The sequence below is a fragment of the Megalobrama amblycephala genome, linkage group LG18 (genome assembly GCF_018812025.1).
Source record: "Megalobrama amblycephala isolate DHTTF-2021 linkage group LG18, ASM1881202v1, whole genome shotgun sequence".
In the NCBI taxonomy this organism is placed as follows: Eukaryota; Metazoa; Chordata; class Actinopteri; order Cypriniformes; family Xenocyprididae; genus Megalobrama; species Megalobrama amblycephala.
In genome coordinates, this window is record NC_063061.1 from 21,240,529 (window position 1) to 21,249,927 (window position 9,399).

Genomic DNA, 9,399 nt, shown 5'->3' on the forward strand with positions numbered 1-9,399 from the left:
AACTTGAGCATAATCAAAAAGCAAAAATGCATTCCTAAAAGTTGCAAGTTTTCAGAACTTCTCAGTAGAAAGTAGAAATCAAGTAAATATTTGATTATTCTTCCACATCATTTACTTCATCTGAGAATCATTATTTACAGTTCAGGGCTGTTGCAAAAACATCTGAAAATACATAAATCATAAATTATGAAAAGCAGGCAAAGCTTACAAAGAAGGAAAGACAAAATGAGGATAGATAAGAGGACAAAACGAAGGGCACAGGGAACGACTGCAGATTGATGGACGGACCGAAGGATGGAAATGAGCAAGAAAACAAGAGCGAGAAAGAAAGTGAAACAGAAAATAGGGTTTGAGGTACATGTGAAAAGAACGAGAGTGAGTCAGACACAGAGAGGGAAGAAGAAAGAGCTTGTGAGGGGAGGAATAATCTGAGCTCTGTATGTGCGGTTGTGCCCTGTTCTCCCCTGGCTGGCCGCCCCAGCAGCCACTTGAATTAGCAGCCGAGGATTATGGGGGAGAGGCTCATTAATGGGGCAGACAAACAGCAGCCAGTGTGAATATTTGCACCCAGAAATTGAAAAGATTAAGTCCTATTTGACAATGACTGGCAGGCTCTACGCTCAGAGAGAAGCTACTGTTAAATATTCATATGCTGCCCGCAAGGCTGTCTGTGCGTGAGCGTGTGCGTGTCCTTCTCAATCCATGCAGAAATCTGCGTATATATCTCAGTAGGTGTGTGTTTGTGTGTGTGTGTGTGTGTGTGTTTCTTAGTACATGTTTGAGTTGTTTGAGAGTGCCGCTGCATTTGTGTACTTTTGTTAATGTGAATCCTTGAAATTCTGGGTGTATGGAAGAAGAGGAAAATGAGAGCTCAGGTTCAGCCATTTTCTAGCCTTATTATGCAGAGTCATATAAAAACAAGCCATCATTTGCCCTCGGGTCAGTTCACAAGGACAGTAACGTCACCACTGATGGAATTCATTTTCCATTTGTAATAATAATAATAACAAAAACTTTTTAATTCACCTTTGACACGGTCGCAGACTAAAATATGGCCTTGGGTGTTGAAAATAAATAAATAAATAAATAAATAATAATAAAACAAATACAAATTCCTGACTACAGTGCTGTAAAATGTGATGAAAGGTGAAATATCTTTTTCATATAAAGCACATTATTTATTTTGAATCTGCAACTGGATGTCATCTGTGAGACTGGACCATTCTCACTCTTAAAAAGGGAAATATTTCATCAGAATAAACAGGGATTGTTAGTTTTTCAACCAAGAACTGGTGGGCAAGACTCTTTCACATGCATTCTAAATAATTCTAAGTCTGCATTAAAGGGTTAGTTCGGCCAATAATGAAAATTCTGTCATCTTTTAATCACCCTCAAGTTGTTTCAAACCTGTATGAGTTTCTTTCTTCTCTTAAAAATATAACCAAACATTTGATAGGCCCCATTGACTTTAATAGTATTTTATTTCCATACAGTCAATGGGGCCTGTCAATTGTTTGGTTACCGACATTCTTCAAAATGTCTTCTTTTGTGTTCAGCAGAAGAAAGAAACTCATAATGACAGAATTTTCATTTTTGAACGAACTATCCCTTTAAGACATCAATTTTCAACACTGCAGTGACAAAACGTAGTGCAGGGTAGAGAAAAGAGTCACCAATTTTGATTATCACTCGGTATGCTATTTGTGCTCTGTTCTCTGCTACGTTACACATAGATTCAGTGGTTGGTCCATGTCCCACCTACATAGGATAGTGATTAATGGCGTGCCCTTTAGGTGTCTGGTTAATGCCAACCCCCTACTGGCACTTCCCTTTAAATGGCAAATTTCATGACATAAAGAGGGAGCTGATCTGACAACTTCAATTAATCTATTGATCCTTTTATAGGCCTAATATCACACCAAAAATCATCATCTGTGAACGAAGAAGGCTTATTTTGGTTATTTGGAACTATCTAGAAATAGACAGCATAGTTCTGTACTTCTTGACAGAATTAAAACTAGAAGCAAGATGTTGGTTTGTCAGGGTCTTGCTTTATGGTTCTCAGTTTTGATACTAAAGACAAGGTATTCTGCACACAAATGGCCAAAAAAAAAAGAATATGTTTGACTGTTTCTTTATTTACTGGTATTTTGTCCCAGCCACATTAGACATTTCTTGGAAACAATTTATACATCACTTTTGTTTCTGCTACTGTATAAAATCCTTTTAAAGAAGAGTTTTATATTTTATTGTTAATTGTCTATTATATTTGATTGATTTACCCTGGTCTAAAATCCAGACCTTCAATAGTAAAATCCATCATGAAAATAATGAGTGGAAGCAACATTTCAAAATATATCATGTGAAAATCATTTATATTTTCAAACAAATTAAGAGTGTTTCCTTAATTGTGGTGTCATTTCCATCACAACCAACATTTTTTCCACAAAAAAAAAAAAAAGTATAGAAATTTTATCAAGTTAGTGAACATAGTTACCATGTGATGAGTGGAAAAAAGTTGTTATTATTATTAGTGTTGTGTGTAATTTGTAATTAACCTGCAATTTTATAATTAAAAATATAATTACATTGTGTGTATTTAGCTTATGACGAATACTAACTATGGAATTTTATTCCAAAAAAGACATTTCTACCATATAACCTTATACCCTCAAACCTATCCATCACAGAAAACTTTCTGCTATTTTAGATTAAAATAAAAAATCATTCTGTATGATTTATAAGCTTGTTTCCCCATGGGAACCAAAAAAATGGCCAAACAAGATCTAAATTTACTGGTATTACTAACTTTGTGGGGACGTTTGGTCCTCATAACACCATAACATAGGGAATACCAGGACCACACACACACACACACACACACTAAATTCGCCTGTGATGCTTGCATTTCCACTATTGGACATTAATAGTGAATGACTAAGACTGTGAGACTGTCTGAGAGCGTGAAAAGAGTGTGTTTTAGGATTTTTTATATGTTTTTTGTAGAAGTTCACAGGGCCAAAAGTGCCCATAGTTAAGGACATTCACTCACAAAATCCTACAATGCACTATAATCACAGCACTGTGTCTATGTAGTGAGCACACCAGAGCGCAGCGTGAAGCCACTCTGACACCCCGTCGATCAGCCTGCCGTGAAGCTGCCTAGCTGGAGATCACCTCCAGCGAATGCTCGGCAAATACAGCAGCAATTCATTTCCTTGACGGGACTGGATTCTTCAGACCTGACAAAGCTATTTACCTAGTGCGCCCCGGTGCTAGCCCATGCTAGCGCTAATGTTTTCCCTTCTGCAGAGGATCAATATCTTTGGAAGTGTACAAACAGCAGTCCCTCGGTGGAACAGATCCTGATGTGAACGGCTAACAGACCGACGGAGATGGCTGACAGCAGCTCAGCACTGAAAAACCAACAGCAGAGAAATCAAATCAACAGCACATGCTAATGGGCCTCAGACTGAATCAACATTAGTGAGCTGTCAAAAACACTCTGCTCCAAGCGCTAATCAAGGCCAAATTAGACAGAATCAACACAGTCCAAGATCACACAGACTATATCAACAAGTTGTGTAAATCCACAAATATGGAGAAACTGAGTCAAAATGGCACTGCAATTTGAAAGCGACTGAATCAACAGAATAATGGAAGATCTTAGCTCATGTTTTACTTCATTATCTGATTTGATGAGCATAAGTAAAAAAAGAAAAAGAAAAAAAGCCTTGCATCTACACAAATGTTTTGATTTTACAGTGTGAAATTATACATGGTCATAGCCAGCCAACAAAAATATGTTCTAAGAACGTTTTGCAAACGTTCCCATTTAGTTATGGGATTCCCCCCCGCCCCTAAATGTTCTGTGAATGTTCAAAACATCCGTTTTTTTTTTAAACAATAAAAAAAAATTTTTTTGGTTATGCAAATGTTGAGGAACATTCCATTTTATCATTTTGCAAACATTATGGGAACGTTCCTTTTGAATCTACTCTGAACATTCTGAACAACAGTTAAAAAACTGTTTGATGAACATCTAATGTTCCATGAATGTTGTATAAATAATGTTTTTGTGCTAACATTTTGAGAACATTAGACCTGAATGACTGAATAAGCAATACAAGAAGAATATTTGCTCATATATTTGAAAGAACCTTGCCAGAACGTTAGTTCTGAGAACATTCTCTATTAAAAAACGTTCTAAATGATGTATGATTTGTTGGAATCCAACAAAAAATGACTATGAAATGAGCTACACCTGTTTGAATTCGATAGAGTCAGAAAAGTCAATTTTCAAGTTAAAGTTTTCTGAAGGTTCCAAAACAAAATCACCTAGCAAGCACACCTTAAAATCCCTGGTAATACCATCAAATTTGGCACAAACCCAAGTCAAAACCCATATCTATAGGAAGAAATATATATTCAGCATTTTTTCCATAATTCCACAATTGTTTGATTAACATTAATAAAACAGACAGCCTATATATTAAGACCTACTGTATTACACGGATCTAATATAATGTTACACATCAGATGTTTTTCCTCAACATTTAACCAAACGTTCACTTAAGACATAACAGATAATGTTTGCATGAATACTCGCCAAGACTTAAATGCTAGAATTCTGTGTATATGTATATATCGGGATTGCATCTCACCACCAGTTCGTACATATTTTATAAGGTGGCTAATTCGTATGACCTCACTAAAATGAATTCATATGATTTGTCTAAACCCCAGTGACGGGTAGGTTTAGGGGTGGGGATAGGGTTAAGTCATTTGTACGAATTCATACAAATTCGGCAAAACATAAAATACGTACGATTTATCAAAAAACGTACTAATAAGTGAGGTCGTACAAATTCAAACAAATTAACCACCTCGTAAAATATGTACAAATTGCTGTGAGATCTGGTTGGTCAGTCAGCACAAGTAAGATCATTTTGTTTACATCAGCATGAGTCTGAAAATCGCATTTCATTGGTTCAGACTCATACCATCAAGAATTCGCTATTAATATTCACAAAGTGAATGCTGCATTTTACAACAATACCAAATCTATCTATCTATCTATCTATCTATCTATCTATCTATCTATCTATCTATCTATCTATCTATCTATCTATCTATCTATCTATCTAAATAGGCCTATTATAAAATTACAGTGTCCTTGTTACACATTAGGTTAGTACTTACTATAGTAATAACAGTATGCATATTTCAATGCAACTAACCTTAAACCAAAACCTAATCCTAACTGTAAACCTGTAAGTATGTTCTTAAAATTACTTAGAACTAAAATGTATAATTACACTGTAACAAGGACACCTTATAATAAAGTGCAACCCAGTTGGGTTGGGACCCATGTCGGGTCACCACTAATGTCCAATGTAAAATCTGGTTTCTGAAGTAAAACCATGAGAACCAACCACTGACCTAATACTGGACAATGCAATAGTCCAGCGTGCCATCTGCTGTTTAAAAGGTGTCATGCCAAATATGTGAATGTTTGATTCATTTCCATATTACAACATATATTGTCAAACACTATCACACAGAAATGATATGCGTCATATATCATGTCATGTAATGATATGTGACCAAATGTCAATAGAGAGGAGCATGGGATACTTTATGTGAAAAAAAAATCATACTGTAGTTTGGTAAGAATTCCACTCTGCTTGTCGAATGACACTCTAAAGGTTAATAACAAATATTTTTTTTGCGGGGAGTGGGGGGGGAGTATGTGTAAGCATGCGTGCATATGATGGAGTGCATATTTTAAATGTCTTTGTATATACATCTAAAATGTGACAGGTACACAAATGTGTTTTCATATATGCATATGTGTGTGTCGTGTGTGTGAGTATGTGAACATGGACAAGCCAAGGTGAGCTTTGTGAGCATGTGTGTGCGGAGAGTGAGTGTGTTTAATCGCCTGCTCTGCTGTGATAATGCTGAAGCCTGTTATCAGGTCCATCTCTGCCTGAGGACTCAGCGGAGGGAGGCACGCTCTCACACATACATACACACACATACACACACACACACACACACACACTGCTCTGCATATCTCTAGCTTACACAGCCCTCTCTCGGTGCGTAGGGACCAGGGGGGCCAAGACAACCGCTGTTCACCATAAACCTCTGACACTCATTCGCTGTCTGTCAGTTTCAGTATTGTGCTTCTCTTAGAAAACACCTGCTTCAATCACCACACCGAACATTATCAAACCGGCCTTTACTAACATTTATTAGTCATTCTCTGTGAAAGGAAGACAAACTGAATGAATTGACCTGCCCCTTTGACCAGACTTGACATTAGCATACCTCACCATGTTAAAGGAATAGTTCTCCCAACAATAAAATAAAAATTCAGTATTACTCACTCACCTTCATGTCTTTCCAAACCTGAATGTTGTTGTAGATTCTTTTCTCTTTTCCCTAAGGTGATAAAAGTGAAAATAGCTGTAAAGCATAATATAAGTGGTCCATACAACCTCTGTGCTATATTACTATACTAAGTCTTCTGAAACAATTCAAATACAAATACTTTAGTTAGTGTGTAATGTTGTTGTTAGAGTATAAATAAAATCTGTAAAATTTTAAAGCTCAAAGTTCAATGCCAAGCGAGATATTTTATTTAACAGAAGTCGCCTACATCGAACGGCCAGTTTGGACTACATCCCTCTACTTCCTTCTTTAATGACGTCACTAAAACAGTTTTTTGACTAACCTCCGCCCACAGGAATACACAAGAGTTGCGTTTGTAGAGTGTGTTTGTCGCCATGTCGTCGAAACGCTGTTATTTTCATCCCGCAGTCCAATCACCGGGTCTGATTCCGGCTCAAATTGATAGGGTAAAATTAAAGACATGTTTACAATAACACTGAGCGCGTGCATCTCCACGTTATGGTAAGAGGCGTGACCTTTCCGGGCAAGGAGCGCTAAGCTGATGTCGAATCACAACACAGGAACCGCTGGCACAATCAGAACTCGTTACGTATTTCTGAAGGAGGGACTTCATAGAAGAAGGAAGTCATCAGCCCGTTTTTATGACAGTGGAAACAGCGGTATACAGATAAGTAAATTATGTGAAAAATACTGTGTTTTTTTACACGCGAAACATGAACACATGTTATATTGCACACTATAAACACAATCAAAGCTTCAAAAAAACACGAAAAACGGGACCTTTAAGTTCATTTTCCTTCTGCTGTAGTTTTATAATTTCATTGATGAAATCAATACACTCTCATGGCAATTCATAACTGTTTTATGTTTTGAGATTTGGTGGTGACTTAGTATGAATTTGTATGATTGCATTTATATGTTTTCGTATGATTTGCTTACACAGTTAGAGTGGTCCTTCAAGCAAGGCCGTAACCACCATAGACATTGAGGGAGACAAGTCCCCCCAATAATTAGAAATGGCCAACAATTTAGTCTGGTCTGCCCCGGCACTCTAACAGCGCTCGTATTTTATGAGGTGGCTAATTCGTATGACCTCACTCATACGAATTCATACGATTTGTCTAAACCCCAGTGACGGGTAGGTTTAGGGGCGGGGTTAGGGGTAGGTAATTCGTATGAATTCATACCTAAGATTTAACAAAAAACCTACTAATTCGTACGAGTGAGGTCGTTTGAATTCATACGAATTAGCCACCTCATAAAATACGTAGGAATTGCTGTGAGATGGGGTTGGTCAGTCAGCGCGAGTAAGATCATTTTGTTTTTGTGTTGAAAATAGAACAAAATTTAAGTTGATTTTCTTTTTCATTGCCATTAAGTTGACTTTCCTTCTGCTGTAGTTTTATAATTTCATTGAAGAAATCAATACACTCTCATGGCAGTTTATAACTGTTTTATGTTTTGGCGATTTGGTGGTGACTTCGTATGAATTTGTAATGATTGCATTTATATGTTTTCGTACGATCTGCTTACACAGTTTGGGTGGACCTTCAAGCAGGACCGTAACCACAATAGACATTGAGGGGGACAAGTCCCCCCAATAATTAGAAATGGCCAACATTTTAACAGTCTGACAGCACTCGTCAATGTCAAAATGATTGAGATGGCCAATCAAATCAAATAGGCGGGGTTTACCGTTCACAGAAGCAGAGTGTGAATTCCAACAGTTTAACATAGAAAGAGAGTGAGGTAAGATGTAAACATTTAATACATGTCAACTATTTTACGATAGAAATGTTAAAGGACTGACAGTAACATCCAGTGAAGCAAACGACTCGACTTTTTTTTTCTCAAATATGGCCGTTTTGAATTGATTCATGTAATTCCTAACAGAGTGTGACGAGACCAGAAACGTTTTACGTTTTCGACATATTAGGAAATACTTCAAAATGATTATTTCTCAACTAGAATTAGACCTAGAATTTCCTTCACTGTTCTATTTCTTTATGCTTTATAAAAAAAATTGTTCCACCCCCAATGTTCAAGACATGGTTACGGTCTTGTCTTAAGCTTATTTTTATTCCTAAAAATCAGACATTTTTTATACACTTGTTAAGACTAGCAAGAAGCAACAACATATTCTGTCACTGACGTCTAATCTGACTTGACACGTCTAAAGATGCCATATTTGATTTGAGAGCTGCTGTGGAGGGGAAGGTTTTTATTGAATACTAACTGAACAGCATACAGGTTTTGAATGGCATGACAGAATGTTATTTTTTTAGGTGAACTCCTTCAACCGTGACAAACACATACCAGCAGAACGACGTATTCCACTCGGGGCTCTACAGACGAAACAATCGTCCCTGATCAAATATTCCTGGAACCAAGAGCAGGTAGTTTTAATGGGTGGCAAGAACGTAGCTAGCATGGGGGTCCAATCTCTCCATTCAACTAATCACCCTCCCAACCAACGTGTACCCAACCCCCCATTCGGCTAATTATTCGTTTTTTCAAATGCAAAGCACTCGGAGAAAGTGAGATGATTTCTCCTCAGCTGCTTAGGAGGCCAAAGAACGCAGGGAAGGAAAGAAAGCCACCCGCAAAAAAGGAGAAGACGGAAAGAAATGACTTTCTCCTTCATACGGCGGAGGTCTTTGAAGTCGACCGCGATGGAGGGAAGCAGGAGGGAGGGTCACCCACCAAAAAAAAAAAAAGCGAGGGAAGATCGTGTTAACGAGATGGCCTCTAAACATGAATTAAATGGTGGGAGAAAAGAAACACGATCAAACCTCTCCTACTTAGGCTGCTTACAAACCCCTTTCAGTGCCCATGAGGTGTTTCAAAGCCTGGATTCCCGGCCAGCGCTTCTTAAAGGAGCACGGTGTTGAAGAGGGCGAGTTTTAGGGAGGGCGGGTGATAGACTATAGACATACATCATAGGCCCTGAATGAGGAGGTCAGGGACTTACACGTTGAC